Consider the following 17,931-nt stretch of genomic DNA (forward strand, 5'->3'; position numbering starts at 1 on the left):
GTCTGACGCCACCCACTCTGGCCGTCTTTGTGACACGTGGTGTCATCGTGGGATAGCCGCGCCTCCAAGCGTCAGACCAGGAGGGGTCTGGAAAAAAAAAAAAAAAAAAAAAAAAGGTCAATGGCAGAAGACGCCATCAAACTGCGGGGCTGGTTCCTAGAAAATGCTGGGCTGGAGGCCCAGTCTCTGCCCATAATCGTCCGGGCCCTGTGGATGATGGACAGTGAGAGATGGGAGGCCTATCAGGAGGAACACACCCCAAACACCTTGGAGGAAGGTGTGGAGTTTCTCCTCAGCTACCTGGAGGCAACGATAAAAGGAACAGCAGCCCAGGTAGCAGGCCCACCAGCAGAGGGTGAATGCCTGCTGTCCCCATCTCCACCAGCAGAGGGTGAGTACCTGCTGTCCCCATCTCCACCAGCAGAGGGTGAATGCCTGCTGGTTTTGCCTCCACAGCCCAAATGGGAGGAGCCTGAGCGTCCACAGCCCAAATGGGAGGAGCCTGAGCGTCCACAGCCCAAGCGGGAGGAGCCTGAGCGTCCACAGCCCAAGCGGGAGGAGCCCGAACGTCCTACGCCTGAGTGGGAGGAGCCCGAACGTCCTACGCCTGAGTGGGAGGAGCCCGAACGTCCTACGCCTGAGTGGGAGGAGCCCGAACGTCCTACGCCTGAGTGGGGGGAGCCCGAACGTCCACAGCCCAAGAGGGGGGAGTCGGTGCGTCCACAGCCCAAAAGGGAGGAGTCGGTGCGTCCACAGCCCAAAAGGGAGGAGTCGGTGCGTCCACAGCCCAAAGGGAGGCAAGTCGGGGTTTCCACAGCCCTGGGACCCAAGCCACCAGCAGAGGGAAAATGCCTGCTGGTTCAGCCCCAAGAGCCGGAAGGGGAGGGGTTACAGGCTCAACCCCCTGAAAATTTTTGGGGGGGAGAAGGGCAGGATGCTGGTGTCCCCCAGCAGCCTCTCGCTATGCTGCTGAAGGCAGCACGGCGCGCACATGCCCAGCCGCCACAGCAGAGGGAGCCAGCACCGCCAGGAGCAGAGGAGCTGGAGCTGCCTCTGCCTCCGCCACCACCACCGCAAGGAGCAGAGGAGCAGGAGCTGCCTCTGCCTCCGCCACCACCACCGCAAGGAGCAGAGGAGCAGGAGCTGCCTCTGCCTCCGCCACCACCACCGCAAGGAGCAGAGGAGCAGGAGCTGCCGCTGCCTCCGCCACCACCACCGCAAGGAGCAGAGGAGCAGGAGCTGCCTCTGCCTCCGCCACCACCACCGCAAGGAGCAGAGGAGCAGGAGCTGCCTCTGCCTCCGCCACCACCACCGCAAGGAGCAGAGGAGCAGGAGCTGCCTCTGCCTCCGCCACCACCACCGCAAGGAGCAGAGGAGCAGGAGCTGCCTCTGCCTCCGCCACCACCACCGCCAGGAGCAGAGGAGCTGGAGCTGCCTCTGCCTCCACCACCGCCAGGAGCAGAGGAGCTGGAGCTGCCTCTGCCTCCACCACCGCCAGGAGCAGAGGAGCTGGAGCTGCCTCTGCCTCCGCCACCGCCTGGAGCAGAGGAGCTGGAGCTGCCTCTGCTGCCCGTACCTCCGCAGGGAGTACGGTGGCCGGAGCCCCAGAAAGGGGAGCTGCCGGCCACGAAGAAGGGGGATGAGGTCTGGAGACCACTTTCCCCAGCAGCAGTTTCGCTGCAGGAGTTCTTGTGGCCGGAGCCCCACAGGAGGGAGCTGCCGGCTATGAAGAAGGGGGAGGTCGGGGGACCACCTGCCCCCGCAGCTTTTTCGCTGCAGGACGGGACCAGCATGCTGTCAGCCGTGCCACTACCGGCAGGGGAGCTGACAGCATGTCCAGCCATGGGCCCACTAAAGCCTCCCTTCCCAGCCCGAGACTTTGGCCGGGACTGCTGGGTATTTAAGGGGGGAGGTGGCCGTTGAGGCCATGTGTGCTGCGCACAAGGGGGGGTATATGTGGCAAAGTGCCCCGCCCCTGTGTGCATTTGTGTGTTCTGTGTTGTGTATATGCGTGCGTATGTTAATGTTGGTGTATAGTCATTGGTACACGGGATATAAACGGGTCTGTGTTTCACGTGTATTTAAAAAGTGTATATTTGTATTTAGGCACGGGATTGCACATCACGCACGTGCATTTAAAATATAATATGTGAACACGGGGTTTCACGTAATTAATTCACGTGCTGGGATTCAAGTGAATAATTAATTAGTAATTGAATCCCAGCACAACAGTATATATAGATGCACATTTTCACTCAGTGGTGGTTGGGTGTTCGGAAGAGGAGAACGGGTGAGAGAGAGAGGAGAGTTAAAATAAGTAAAAACGTAAAGATAAGTTTGTTTGTACTCACCGTGTCTGTCTGTCTCTCCGTGCACCGTTTGTTTAGTGTTAGTCCGTTTTGTTTGTCTGTTTATTTTGGCGCAAGTGCCGTGTCCCGTGTTTTTGTCTGTTCAAACCTTTTATTTTCTGTTTATTAAATGCTGAGCGCGACCACGCGCCCAGCTTATACCAAACCACATCTCTCTGTGTTTTGAATTCCTGTCTGGTCTGACGCCACCCACTCTGGCCGTCTTTGTGACAGGGACCCACACTGCCTACTCAAGCCCAAAACAGAGCCTCCAGCCCGGCCTGATCTGGCGCCAGGCGCGGGAGGGCAGCATACTTCCATCAGCATGGAAGTCCAGGACTGTAAGGGGACCCACCGCCTCCCCAAGCCGAAAACAGAGCCTCCAGCCCGACCTGATCTGGCGCCAGGCACGGGAGGGCAACAGACAGACTTCCAGGGAAGTGGAAGCTGCCAGGGGTGAATGGGAACTCTGCCCGGGGTGCAGAGCCTCCCACATGGCTTGACTTATTATTTTTACTTAAATATTTTTTTGATCAAAAGACCATGCCCTTAGTAATATGCACTTACCCCCCCAGTGTATCTGTTATCTAATAGCATTATGAGAGCAAGTCACTACTTCATGCCGACCTCCTGGAACTGCCGCTCGGCCACCCAGACCCACTTTGTCCACTAAGGTTTTTTGTGGCTATGGTAATGTATTATTATTATGTGTTTATTTAGCAGACACCTTTATCCAAGGCGACTTACAGAGACTAGGGTGTGTGAACTTTGCATCAGCTGCAGAGTCACTTACAATTACATCTCACCCGAAAGACGGAGCACAAGGAGGTTAAGTGACTTGCTCAGGGTCACACAGTGAGTCAGTGGCTAAGGTGGGATTTGAACCGGGGACCTCCTGGTTACAAGCCCTTTTCTTTAACCACTGGACCACACAGCCTCCAATGTAGCACTATTCTGACTCTAGTCAATTCTATTCTAACTATGGTCATTTAGCTCAATGGTGACTCTGGTCATGTAGCTCAATGGTGACTCTGGTCATGTAGCTCAATGGTGACTCTGGTCATGTAGCTCAATTTTGACTATGGTCAGGGCGGCAGTGTGGAGTAGTGGTTAGGTCTCGGGACTCTTGACTAGAAGGTCGTGGGTTCAATCCCAGGTGGGGGACATTGCTGCTGTACCCTTGAGCAAGGTACTTTACCTAGATTGCTCCAGTAAAAATCCAACTGTATAAATGGGTAATTGTATGTAGAAAAATAATATAATTGTATGTAAAAATAATGTGATATCTTGTAACAATTGTAAGTCGTCCTGGATAAGGGTGTCTGCTAAGAAATACAGTGGCTCTCAAAAGTATTCACCCCCCTTGGACTTTTCCACATTTCATTGTGTTACAACATGGAATCAAAATGGATTTAATTGGGAGTTTTTGCCACTGATCAACACAAGAAAAGTCCATAATGTCAAAGTGAAAAATAAAATCTACAACTTGTTCTAAATTAATTACAAATATAAAACAGAAAATAATTGATTGCATAAGTATTCACCCCCTTTGCTATGACACACCTAAATAAGCTCTGGTGCAACCAATTGTCTTTAGAAGTCACATAATTAGTTGAATGGAGTCCACCTGTGTGCAATTAAGGTGTTTCACATGATTTCAGGTTAAATACACCTGTCTCTGGGAGGTCCCACAGTTGGTTAGTACATTTCCTAACAAAAACTACATCATGAAGATGAAGGAACATTCAAAGCAAATCCGGAATAAGGTTCTTCAAAATCACCAATCAGGGGTAGGATATAAGAACATTTCCAAGGCATTGAATATCCTCTCAGAGCACAGTAAAGTCCATTATTAAGAAATGGAGAGAATATGGCACAACTGTGAATCTGTCTAGAACAGGCCGTCCTCAAAAACGGAGTATCCGGGCGTATAGGGCACTAGTCAGGGAGGCCACCAAGAGGCCTATGGCAACTCTAAAGGAGTTACAGTGTTCCACGGCTGAGCTGGGAGACACTGTGCATATGGCAACAATAGCCCGGGTGCTTCACAAAACTGGCCTTTATGGGAGAGTGGCAAAAAGAAAGCCATTGTTGAAAAAAACTCGCATCAAATCTCGGCTAGAGTTTCCCAGAAGGCATGTGGGAGACTCTGAGACCAAGTGGAAGAAGATTCTATGGTCTGATGAGACCAAAATAGAGCTTTTTGGCCTCAACGCTAAGCGCTATGTTTGCCACTGATCAACACAAGAAAAGTCCATAATGTCAAAGTGAAAAATAAAATCTACAAATTGTTCTAAATTAATTACAAATATAAAACAGAAAATAATTGATTGCATAAGTATTCACCCCCTTTGCTATGACACACCTAAATAAGCTCTGGTGCAACCAATTGTCTTTAGAAGTCACATAATTAGTTGAATGGAGTCCACCTGTGTGCAATTAAGGTGTTTCACATGATTTCAGGTTAAATACACCTGTCTCTGGGAGGTCCCACAGTTGGTTAGTACATTTCCTAACAAAAACTACATGATGAAGATGAAGGAACATTCAAAGCAAATCCGGAATAAGGTTCTTCAAAAGCACCAATCAGGGGTAGGATATAAGAACATTTCCAAGGCATTGAATATCCTCTCAGAGCACAGTAAAGTCCATTATTAAGAAATGGAGAGAATATGGCACAACTGTGAATCTGTCTAGAACAGGCCGTCCTCAAAAACGGAGTATCCGGGCATATAGGGCACTAGTCAGGGAGGCCACCAAGAGGCCTATGGCAACTCTAAAGGAGTTACAGTGTTCCACGGCTGAGCTGGGAGACACTGTGCATATGGCAACAATAGCCCGGGTGCTTCACAAAACTGGCCTTTATGGGAGAGTGGCAAAAAGAAAAAAACTCGCATCAAATCTCGGCTAGAGATTCCCAGAAGGCATGTGGGAGACTCTGAGACCAAGTGGAAGAAGATTCTATGGTCTGATGAGACCAAAATAGAGCTTTTTGGCCTCAACGCTAAGCGCTATGTTTGCCACTGATCAACACAAGAAAAGTCCATAATGTCAAAGTGAAAAATAAAATCTACAAATTGTTCTAAATTAATTACAAATATAAAACAGAAAATAATTGATTGCATAAGTAATCACCCCCTTTGCTATGACACACCTAAATAAGCTCTGGTGCAACCAGTTGTCTTTAGAAGTCACATAATTAGTCGAATGGAGTCCACCTGTGTGCAATTAAGGTGTTTCACATGATTTCAGGTTAAATACACCTGTCTCTGGGAGGTCCCACAGTTGGTTAGTACATTTCCTAACAAAAACTACATCATGAAGATGAAGGAACATTCAAAGCAAATCCGGAATAAGGTTCTTCAAAAGCACCAATCAGGGGTAGGATATAAGAACATTTCCAAGGCATTGAATATCCTCTCAGAGCACAGTAAAGTCCATTATTAAGAAATGGAGAGAATATGGCACAACTGTGAATCTGTCTAGAACAGGCCGTCCTCAAAAACGGAGTATCTGGGCGTATAGGGCACTAGTCAGGGAGGCCACCAAGAGGCCTATGGCAACTCTAAAGGAGTTACAGTGTTCCACGGCTGAGCTGGGAGACACTGTGCATATGGCAACAATAGCCCGGGTGCTTCACAAAACTGGCCTTTATGGGAGAGTGGCAAAAAGAAAGCCATTGTTGAAAAAAACTCGCATCAAATCTCGGCTAGAGTTTCCCAGAAGGCATGTGGGAGACTCTGAGACCAAGTGGAAGAAGATTCTATGGTCTGATGAGACCAAAATAGAGCTTTTTGGCCTCAACGCTAAGCGCTATGTTTGCCACTGATCAACACAAGAAAAGTCCATAATGTCAAAGTGAAAAATAAAATCTACAAATTGTTCTAAATTAATTACAAATATAAAACAGAAAATAATTGATTGCATAAGTATTCACCCCCTTTGCTATGACACACCTAAATAAGCTCTGGTGCAACCAATTGTCTTTAGAAGTCACATAATTAGTTGAATGGAGTCCACCTGTGTGCAATTAAGGTGTTTCACATGATTTCAGGTTAAATACACCTGTCTCTGGGAGGTCCCACAGTTGGTTAGTACATTTCCTAACAAAAACTACATGATGAAGATGAAGGAACATTCAAAGCAAATCCGGAATAAGGTTCTTCAAAAGCACCAATCAGGGGTAGGATATAAGAACATTTCCAAGGCATTGAATATCCTCTCAGAGCACAGTAAAGTCCATTATTAAGAAATGGAGAGAATATGGCACAACTGTGAATCTGTCTAGAACAGGCCGTCCTCAAAAACGGAGTATCCGGGCATATAGGGCACTAGTCAGGGAGGCCACCAAGAGGCCTATGGCAACTCTAAAGGAGTTACAGTGTTCCACGGCTGAGCTGGGAGACACTGTGCATATGGCAACAATAGCCCGGGTGCTTCACAAAACTGGCCTTTATGGGAGAGTGGCAAAAAGAAAAAAACTCGCATCAAATCTCGGCTAGAGATTCCCAGAAGGCATGTGGGAGACTCTGAGACCAAGTGGAAGAAGATTCTATGGTCTGATGAGACCAAAATAGAGCTTTTTGGCCTCAACGCTAAGCGCTATGTTTGCCACTGATCAACACAAGAAAAGTCCATAATGTCAAAGTGAAAAATAAAATCTACAAATTGTTCTAAATTAATTACAAATATAAAACAGAAAATAATTGATTGCATAAGTAATCACCCCCTTTGCTATGACACACCTAAATAAGCTCTGGTGCAACCAGTTGTCTTTAGAAGTCACATAATTAGTCGAATGGAGTCCACCTGTGTGCAATTAAGGTGTTTCACATGATTTCAGGTTAAATACACCTGTCTCTGGGAGGTCCCACAGTTGGTTAGTACATTTCCTAACAAAAACTACATCATGAAGATGAAGGAACATTCAAAGCAAATCCGGAATAAGGTTCTTCAAAAGCACCAATCAGGGGTAGGATATAAGAACATTTCCAAGGCATTGAATATCCTCTCAGAGCACAGTAAAGTCCATTATTAAGAAATGGAGAGAATATGGCACAACTGTGAATCTGTCTAGAACAGGCCGTCCTCAAAAACGGAGTATCCGGGCGTATAGGGCACTAGTCAGGGAGGCCACCAAGAGGCCTATGGCAACTCTGAAGGAGTTACAGTGTTCCACGGCTGAGCTGGGAGACACTGTGCATATGGCAATAATAGCCCGGGTGCTTCACAAAACTGGCCTTTATGGGAGAGTGGCAAAAAGAAAGCCATTGTTGAAAAAAACTCGCATCAAATCTCGGCTAGAGTTTCCCAGAAGGCATGTGGGAGACTCTGAGACCAAGTGGAAGAAGATTCTATGGTCTGATGAGACCAAAATAGAGCTTTTTGGCCTCAACGCTAAGCGCTATGTTTGCCACTGATCAACACAAGAAAAGTCCATAATGTCAAAGTGAAAAATAAAATCTACAAATTGTTCTAAATTAATTACAAATATAAAACAGAAAATAATTGATTGCATAAGTATTCACCCCCTTTGCTATGACACACCTAAATAAGCTCTGGTGCAACCAATTGTCTTTAGAAGTCACATAATTAGTTGAATGGAGTCCACCTGTGTGCAATTAAGGTGTTTCACATGATTTCAGGTTAAATACACCTGTCTCTGGGAGGTCCCACAGTTGGTTAGTACATTTCCTAACAAAAACTACATCATGAAGATGAAGGAACATTCAAAGCAAATCCGGAATAAGGTTCTTCAAAAGCACCAATCAGGGGTAGGATATAAGAACATTTCCAAGGCATTGAATATCCTCTCAGAGCACAGTAAAGTCCATTATTAAGAAATGGAGAGAATATGGCACAACTGTGAATCTGTCTAGAACAGGCCGTCCTCAAAAACTGAGTATCCGGGCGTATAGGGCACTAGTCAGGGAGGCCACCAAGAGGCCTATGGCAACTCTAAAGGAGTTACAGTGTTCCACGGCTGAGCTGGGAGACACTGTGCATATGGCAACAATAGCCCGGGTGCTTCACAAAACTGGCCTTTATGGGAGAGTGGCAAAAAGAAAGCCATTGTTGAAAAAAACTCGCATCAAATCTCGGCTAGAGTTTCCCAGAAGGCAGGTGGGAGACTCTGAGACCAAGTGGAAGAAGATTCTATGGTCTGATGAGACCAAAATAGAGCTTTTTGTCCTCAACGCTAAGCGCTATGTTTGCCACTGATCAACACAAGAAAAGTCCATAATGTCAAAGTGAAAAATAAAATCTACAAATTGTTCTAAATTAATTACAAATATAAAACAGAAAATAATTGATTGCATAAGTATTCACCCCCTTTGCTATGACACACCTAAATAAGCTCTGGTGCAACCAATTGTCTTTAGAAGTCACATAATTAGTTGAATGGAGTCCACCTGTGTGCAATTGAGGTGTTTCACATGATTTCAGGTTAAATAGACCTGTCTCTGGGAGGTCCCACAGTTGGTTAGTACATTTCCTAACAAAAACTACATGATGAAGATGAAGGAACATTCAAAGCAAATCCGGAATAAGGTTCTTCAAAAGCACCAATCAGGGGTAGGATATAAGAACATTTCCAAGGCATTGAATATCCTCTCAGAGCACAGTAAAGTCCATTATTAAGAAATGGAGAGAATATGGCACAACTGTGAATCTGTCTAGAACAGGCCGTCCTCAAAAACGGAGTATCCGGGCGTATAGGGCACTAGTCAGGGAGGCCACCAAGAGGCCTATGGCAACTCTAAAGGAGTTACAGTGTTCCACGGCTGAGCTGGGAGACACTGTGCATATGGCAACAATAGCCCGGGTGCTTCACAAAACTGGCCTTTATGGGAGAGTGGCAAAAAGAAAGCCATTGTTGAAAAGAACTCGCATCAAATCTCGGCTAGAGTTTCCCAGAAGACATGTGGGAGACTCTGAGACCAAGTGGAAGAAGATTCTATGGTCTGATGAGACCAAAATAGAGCTTTTTGGCCTCAACGCTAAGCGTTATGTTTGCCACTGATCAACACAAGAAAAGTCCATAATGTCAAAGTGAAAAATAAAATCTACAAATTGTTCTAAATTAATTACAAATATAAAACAGAAAATAATTGATTGCATAAGTATTCATCCCCTTTGCTATGACACACCTAAATAAGCTCTGGTGCAACCAGTTGTCTTTAGAAGTCACATAATTAGTTTAATGGAGTCCACCTGTGTGCAATTAAGGTGTTTCACATGATTTCAGGTTAAATACACCTGTCTCTGGGAGGTCCCACAGTTGGTTAGTACATTTCCTAACAAAAACTACATCATGAAGATGAAGGAACATTCAAAGCAAATCCGGAATAAGGTTCTTCAAAAGCACCAATCGGGTAGGATATAAGAACATTTCCAAGGCATTGAATATCCTCTCAGACCACAGTAAAGTCCATTATTAAGAAATGGAGAGAATATGGCACAACTGTGAATCTGTCTAGAACAGGCCGTCCTCAAAAACGGAGTATCCGGGCGTATAGGGCACTAGTCAGGGAGGCCACCAAGAGGCCTATGGCAACTCTAAAGGAGTTACAGCGTTCCACGGCTGAGCTGGGAGACACTGTGCATATGGCAACAATAGCCCGGGTGCTTCACAAAACTGGCCTTTCTGGGAAAGTGGCAAAAAGAAAGCCATTGTTGAAAAAAACTCGCATCAAATCTCGGCTAGAGTTTCCCAGAAGGCATGTGGGAGACTCTGAGACCAAGTGGAAGAAGATTCTATGGTCTGATGAGACCAAAATAGAGCTTTTTGGCCTCAACGCTAAGCGCTATGTTTGCCACTGATCAACACAAGAAAAGTCCATAATGTCAAAGTGAAAAATAAAATCTACAAATTGTTCTAAATTAATTACAAATCTAAAACAGAAAATAATTGATTGCATAAGTATTCACCCCCTTTGCTATGACACACCTAAATAAGCTCTGGTGCAACCAATTGTCTTTAGAAGTCACATAATTAGTTGAATGGAGTCCACCTGTGTGCAATTAAGGTGTTTCACATGATTTCAGGTTAAATACACCTGTCTCTGGGAGGTCCCACAGTTGTTTAGTACATTTCCTAACAAAAACTACATCATGAAGATGAAGGAACATTCAAAGCAAATCCGGAATAAGGTTCTTCAAAAGCACCAATCAGGGGTAGGATATAAGAACATTTCCAAGGCATTGAATATCATCTCAGAGCACAGTAAAGTCCATTATTAAGAAATGGAGAGAATATGGCACAACTGTGAATCTGTCTAGAACAGGCCGTCCTCAAAAACGGAGTATCCGGGCGTATAGGGCACTAGTCAGGGAGGCCACCAAGAGGCCTATGGCAACTCTAAAGGAGTTACAGTGTTCCACGGCTGAGCTGGGAGACACTGTGCATATGGCAACAATAGCCCGGGTGCTTCACAAAACTGGCCTTTATGGGAGAGTGGCAAAAAGAAAGCCATTGTTGAAAAAAACTCGCATCAAATCTCGGCTAGAGTTTCCCAGAAGGCATGTGGGAGACTCTGAGACCAAGTGGAAGAAGATTCTATGGTCTGATGAGACCAAAATAGAGCTTTTTGGCCTCAAAGCTAAGCGCTATGTTTGCCACTGATCAACACAAGAAAAGTCCATAATGTCAAAGTGAAAAATAAAATCTACAAATTGTTCTAAATTAATTACAAATATAAAACAGAAAATAATTGATTGCATAAGTATTCACCCCCTTTGCTATGACACACCTAAATAAGCTCTGGTGCAACCAATTGTCTTTAGAAGTCACATAATTAGTTGAATGGAGTCCACCTGTGTGCAATTAAGGTGTTTCACATGATTTCAGGTTAAATACACCTGTCTCTGGGAGGTCCCACAGTTGGTTAGTACATTTCCTAACAAAAACTACATCATGAAGATGAAGGAACATTCAAAGCAAATCCGGAATAAGGTTCTTCAAAAGCACCAATCAGGGGTAGGATATAAGAACATTTCCAAGGCATTGAATATCCTCTCACAGCACAGTAAAGTCCATTATTAAGCAACGGAGAGAATATGGCACAACTATGAATCTGTCTAGAACAGGCCATCGTCATAAACGGAGTATCCGGGCGTATAGGGCACTAGTCAGGGAGGCCACCAAGAGGCCTATGGCAACTCTAAAGGAGTTACAGTGTTCCACGGCTGAGCTGGGAGACACTGTGCATATGGCAACAATAGCCCGGGTGCTTCACAAAACTGGCCTTTATGGGAGAGTTGCAAAAAGAAAGCCATTGTTGAAAAAAACTCGCATCAAATCTCGGCTAGAGTTTCCCAGAAGGCATGTGGGAGACTCTGAGACCAAGTGGAAGAAGATTCTATGGTCTGATGAGACCAAAATAGAGCTTTTTGGCCTCAACGCTAAGCGCTATGTTTGCCACTGATCAACACAAGAAAAGTCCATAATGTCAAAGTGAAAAATAAAATCTACAAATTGTTCTAAATTAATTACAAATATAAAACAGAAAATAATTGATTGCATAAGTATTCACCCCCTTTGCTATGACACACCTAAATAAGCTCTGGTGCAACCAGTTGTCTTTAGAAGTCACATAATTAGTTGAATGGAGTCCACCTGTGTGCAATTAAGGTGTTTCACATGATTTCAGGTTAAATACACCTGTCTCTGGGAGGTCCCACAGTTGGTTAGTACATTTCCTAACAAAAACTACATCATGAAGATGAAGGAACATTCAAAGCAAATCCGGAATAAGGTTCTTCAAAAGCACCAATCAGGGGTAGGATATAAGAACATTTCCAAGGCATTGAATATCCTCTCAGAGCACAGTAAAGTCCATTATTAAGAAATGGAGAGAATATGGCACAACTGTGAATCTGTCTAGAACAGGCCATCCTCAAAAACGGAGTATCCGGGCGTATAGGGCACTAGTCAGGGAGGCCACCAAGAGGCCTATGGCAACTCTAAAGGAGTTACAGTGTTCCACGGCTGAGCTGGGAGACACTGTGCATATGGCAACAATAGCCCGGGAGCTTCACAAATCTGGCCTTTATGGGAGAGTGGCAAAAAGAAAGCCATTGTTGAAAAAAACTTGCATCAAATCTCGGCTAGAGTTTCCCAGAAGGCATGTGGGAGACTCTGAGACCAAGTGGAAGAAGATTCTATGGTCTGATGAGACCAAAATAGAGCTTTTTGGCCTCAACACTAAGCGCTATGTTTGCCACTGATCAACACAAGAAAAGTCCATAATGTCAAAGTGAAAAATAAAATCTACAAATTGTTCTAAATTAATTACAAATATAAAACAGAAAATAATTGATTGCATAAGTATTCACCCCCTTTGCTATGACACACCTAAATAAGCTCTGGTGCAACCAGTTGTCTTTAGAAGTCACATAATTAGTTGAATGGAGTCCACCTGTGTGCAATTAAGGTGTTTCACATGATTTCAGGTTAAATACACCTGTCTCTGGGAGGTCCCACAGTTGGTTAGTACATTTCCTAACAAAAACTACATCATGAAGATGAAGGAACATTCAAAGCAAATCCGGAATAAGGTTCTTCAAAAGCACCAATCAGGGGTAGGATATAAGAACATTTCCAAGGCATTGAATATCCTCTCACAGCACAGTAAAGTCCATTATTAAGCAACGGAGAGAATATGGCACAACTGTGAATCTGTCTAGAACAGGCCGTCCTCAAAAACGGAGTATCCGGGCGTATAGGGCACTAGTCAGGGAGGCCACCAAGAGGCCTATGGCAACTCTAAAGGAGTTACAGTGTTCCACGGCTGAGCTGGGAGACACTGTGCATATGGCAATAATAGCCCGGGTGCTTCATAAAACTGGCCTTTATGGGAGAGTGGCAAAAAGAAAGCCATTGTTGAAAAAAACTTGCATCAAATCTCGGCTAGAGTTTCCCAGAAGGCATGTGGGAGACTCTGAGACCAAGTGGAAGAAGATTCTATGGTCTGATGAGACCAAAATAGAGCTTTTTGGCCTCAACGCTAAGCGCTATGTTTGCCACTGATCAACACAAGAAAAGTCCATAATGTCAAAGTGAAAAATAAAATCTACAAATTGTTCTAAATTAATTACAAATATAAAACAGAAAATAATTGATTGCATAAGTATTCACCCCCTTTGCTATGACACACCTAAATAAGCTCTGGTGCAGCCAATTGTCTTTAGAAGTCACATAATTAGTTGAATGGAGTCCACCTGTGTGCAATTAAGGTGTTTCACATGATTTCAGGTTAAATACACCTGTCTCTGGGAGGTCCCACAGTTGGTTAGTACATTTCCTAACAAAAACTACATCATGAAGATGAAGGAACATTCAAAGCAAATCCGGAATAAGGTTCTTCAAAAGCACCAATCAGGGGTAGGATATAAGAACATTTCCAAGGCATTGAATATCCTCTCACAGCACAGTAAAGTCCATTATTAAGCAACGGAGAGAATATGGCACAACTGTGAATCTGTCTAGAACAGGCCATCCTCATAAACGGAGTATCCGGGCGTATAGGGCACTAGTCAGGGAGGCCACCAAGAGGCCTATGGCAACTCTAAAGGAGTTACAGTGTTCCACGGCTGAGCTGGGAGACACTGTGCATATGGCAACAATAGCCCGGGTGCTTCACAAAACTGGCCTTTATGGGAGAGTTGCAAAAAGAATGCCATTGTTGAAAAAAACTCGCATCAAATCTCGGCTAGAGTTTCCCAGAAGGCATGTGGGAGACTCTGAGACCAAGTGGAAGAAGATTCTATGGTCTGATGAGACCAAAATAGAGCTTTTTGGCCTCAACGCTAAGCGCTATGTTTGCCACTGATCAACACAAGAAAAGTCCATAATGTCAAAGTGAAAAATAAAATCTACAAATTGTTCTAAATTAATTACAAATATAAAACAGAAAATAATTGATTGCATAAGTATTCACCCCCTTTGCTATGACACACCTAAATAAGCTCTGGTGCAACCAGTTGTCTTTAGAAGTCACATAATTAGTTGAATGGAGTCCACCTGTGTGCAATTAAGGTGTTTCACATGATTTCAGGTTAAATACACCTGTCTCTGGGAGGTCCCACAGTTGGTTAGTACATTTCCTAACAAAAACTACATCATGAAGATGAAGGAACATTCAAAGCAAATCCGGAATAAGGTTCTTCAAAAGCACCAATCAGGGGTAGGATATAAGAACATTTCCAAGGCATTGAATATCATCTCAGAGCACAGTAAAGTCCATTATTAAGAAATGGAGAGAATATGGCACAACTGTGAATCTGTCTAGAACAGGCCGACCTCAAAAACTGAGTATCCGGGCGTATAGGGCACTAGTCAGGGAGGCCACCAAGAGGCCTATGGCAACTCTAAAGGAGTTACAGTGTTCCACGGCTGAGCTGGGAGACACTGTGCATATGGCAACAATAGCCCGGGAGCTTCACAAAACTGGCCTTTATGGGAGAGTGGCAAAAAGAAAGCCATTGTTGAAAAAAACTTGCATCAAATCTCGGCTAGAGTTTCCCAGAAGGCATGTGGGAGACTCTGAGACCAAGTGGAAGAAGATTCTATGGTCTGATGAGACCAAAATAGAGCTTTTTGGCCTCAACACTAAGCGCTATGTTTGCCACTGATCAACACAAGAAAAGTCCATAATGTCAAAGTGAAAAATAAAATCTACAAATTGTTCTAAATTAATTACAAATATAAAACAGAAAATAATTGATTGCATAAGTATTCACCCCCTTTGCTATGACACACCTAAATAAGCTCTGGTGCAACCAGTTGTCTTTAGAAGTCACATAATTAGTTGAATGGAGTCCACCTGTGTGCAATTAAGGTGTTTCACATGATTTCAGGTTAAATACACCTGTCTCTGGGAGGTCCCACAGTTGGTTAGTACATTTCCTAACAAAAACTACATCATGAAGATGAAGGAACATTCAAAGCAAATCCGGAATAAGGTTCTTCAAAAGCACCAATCAGGGGTAGGATATAAGAACATTTCCAAGGCATTGAATATCATCTCAGAGCACAGTAAAGTCCATTATTAAGAAATGGAGAGAATATGGCACAACTGTGAATCTGTCTAGAACAGGCCGTCCTCAAAAACGGAGTATCCGGGCGTATAGGGCAATAGTCAGGGAGGCCACCAAGAGGCCTATGGCAACTCTAAAGGAGTTACAGTGTTCCACGGCTGAGCTGGGAGACACTGTGCATATGGCAACAATAGCCCGGGTGCTTCACAAAACTGGCCTTTATGGGAGAGTGGCAAAAAGAAAGCCATTGTTGAAAAAAACTCGCATCAAATCTCGGCTAGAGTTTCCCAGAAGGCATGTGGGAGACTCTGAGACCAAGTGGAAGAAGATTCTATGGTCTGATGAGACCAAAATAGAGCTTTTTGGCCTCAACGCTAAGCGCTATGTTTGCCACTGATCAACACAAGAAAAGTCCATAATGTCAAAGTGAAAAATAAAATCTACAAATTGTTCTAAATTAATTACAAATATAAAACAGAAAATAATTGATTGCATAAGTATTCACCCCCTTTGCTATGACACACCTAAATAAGCTCTGGTGCAACCAGTTGTCTTTAGAAGTCACATAATTAGTTGAATGGAGTCCACCTGTGTGCAATTAAGGTGTTTCACATGATTTCAGGTTAAATACACCTGTCTCTGGGAGGTCCCACAGTTGGTTAGTACATTTCCTAACAAAAACTACATCATGAAGATGAAGGAACATTCAAAGCAAATCCGGAATAAGGTTCTTCAAAAGCACCAATCAGGGGTAGGATATAAGAACATTTCCAAGGCATTGAATATCCTCTCAGAGCACAGTAAAGTCCATTATTAAGAAATGGAGAGAATATGGCACAACTGTGAATCTGTCTAGAACAGGCCGTCCTCAAAAACGGAGTATCCGGGCGTATAGGGCACTAGTCAGGGAGGCCACCAAGAGGCCTATGGCAACTCTAAAGGAGTTACAGTGTTCCACGGCTGAGCTGGGAGACACTGTGCATATGGCAACAATAGCCCGGGTGCTTCACAAAACTGGCCTTTATGGGAGAGTGGCAAAAAGAAAGCCATTGTTGAAAAAACCTCGCATCAAATCTCGGCTAGAGTTTCCCAGAAGGCATGTGGGAGACTCTGAGACCAAGTGGAAGAAGATTCTATGGTCTGATGAGACCAAAATAGAGCTTTTTGGCCTCAACGCTAAGCGCTATGTTTGCCACTGATCAACACAAGAAAAGTCCATAATGTCAAAGTGAAAAATAAAATCTACAAATTGTTCTAAATTAATTACAAATATAAAACAGAAAATAATTGATTGCATAAGTATTCACCCCCTTTGCTATGACACACCTAAGTAAGCTCTGGTGCAACCAATTGTCTTTAGAAGTCACATAATTAGTTGAATGGAGTCCACCTGTGTGCAATTAAGGTGTTTAACATGATTTCAGGTTAAATACACCTGTCTCTGGGAGGTCCCACAGTTGGTTAGTACATTTCCTAACAAAAACTACATGATGAAGATGAAGGAACATTCAAAGCAAATCCGGAATAAGGTTCTTCAAAAGCACCAATCAGGGGTAGGATATAAGAACATTTCCAAGGCATTGAATATCCTCTCAGACCACAGTAAAGTCCATTATTAAGAAATGGAGAGAAAATAGCACAACTGTGAATCTGTCTAGAACAGGCCGTCCTCAAAAACGGAGTATCCGGGCGAGAAGTGCACTAGTCAGGGAGGCCACCAAGAGGCCTATGGCAACTCTAAAGGAGTTACAGTGTTCCACGGCTGAGCTGGGAGACACTGTGCATATGGCAACAATAGCCGGGTGCTTCACAAAACTGGCCTTTCTGGGAAAGTGGCAAAAAGAAAGCCATTGTTGAAAAAAACTCGCATCAAATCTCGGCTAGAGTTTCCCAGAAGGCATGTGGGAGACACTGAGACCAAGTGGAAGAAGATTCTATGGTCTGATGAGACCAAAATAGAGCTTTTTGCCCTCAACGCTAAGCGCTATGTTTCCACTGATCAACACAAGAAAAGTCCATAATGTCAAAGTGAAAAAATAAAATCTACAAATTGTTCTAAATTAATTACAAATATAAAACAGAAAATAATTGATTGCATAAGTATTCACCCCCTTTGCTATGACACACCTAAATAAGCTCTGGTGCAACCAGTTGTCTTTAGAAGTCACATAATTAGTTGAATGGAGTCCACCTGTGTGCAATTAAGGTGTTTCACATGATTTCAGGTTAAATAGACCTGTCTCTGGGAGGTCCCACAGTTGGTTAGTACATTTCCTAACAAAAACTACATCATGAAGATGAAGGAACATTCAAAGCAAATCCGGAATAAGGTTCTTCAAAAGCACCAATCAGGGGTAGGATATAAGAACATTTCCAAGGCATTGAATATCATCTCAGAGCACAGTAAAGTCCATTATTAAGAAATGGAGAGAATATGGCACAACTGTGAATCTGTCTAGAACAGGCCGACCTCAAAAACTGAGTATCCGGGCGTATAGGGCACTAGTCAGGGAGGCCACCAAGAGGCCTATGGCAACTCTAA

The sequence above is a fragment of the Acipenser ruthenus genome, unplaced genomic scaffold (genome assembly GCF_902713425.1).
Source record: "Acipenser ruthenus unplaced genomic scaffold, fAciRut3.2 maternal haplotype, whole genome shotgun sequence".
In the NCBI taxonomy this organism is placed as follows: Eukaryota; Metazoa; Chordata; class Actinopteri; order Acipenseriformes; family Acipenseridae; genus Acipenser; species Acipenser ruthenus.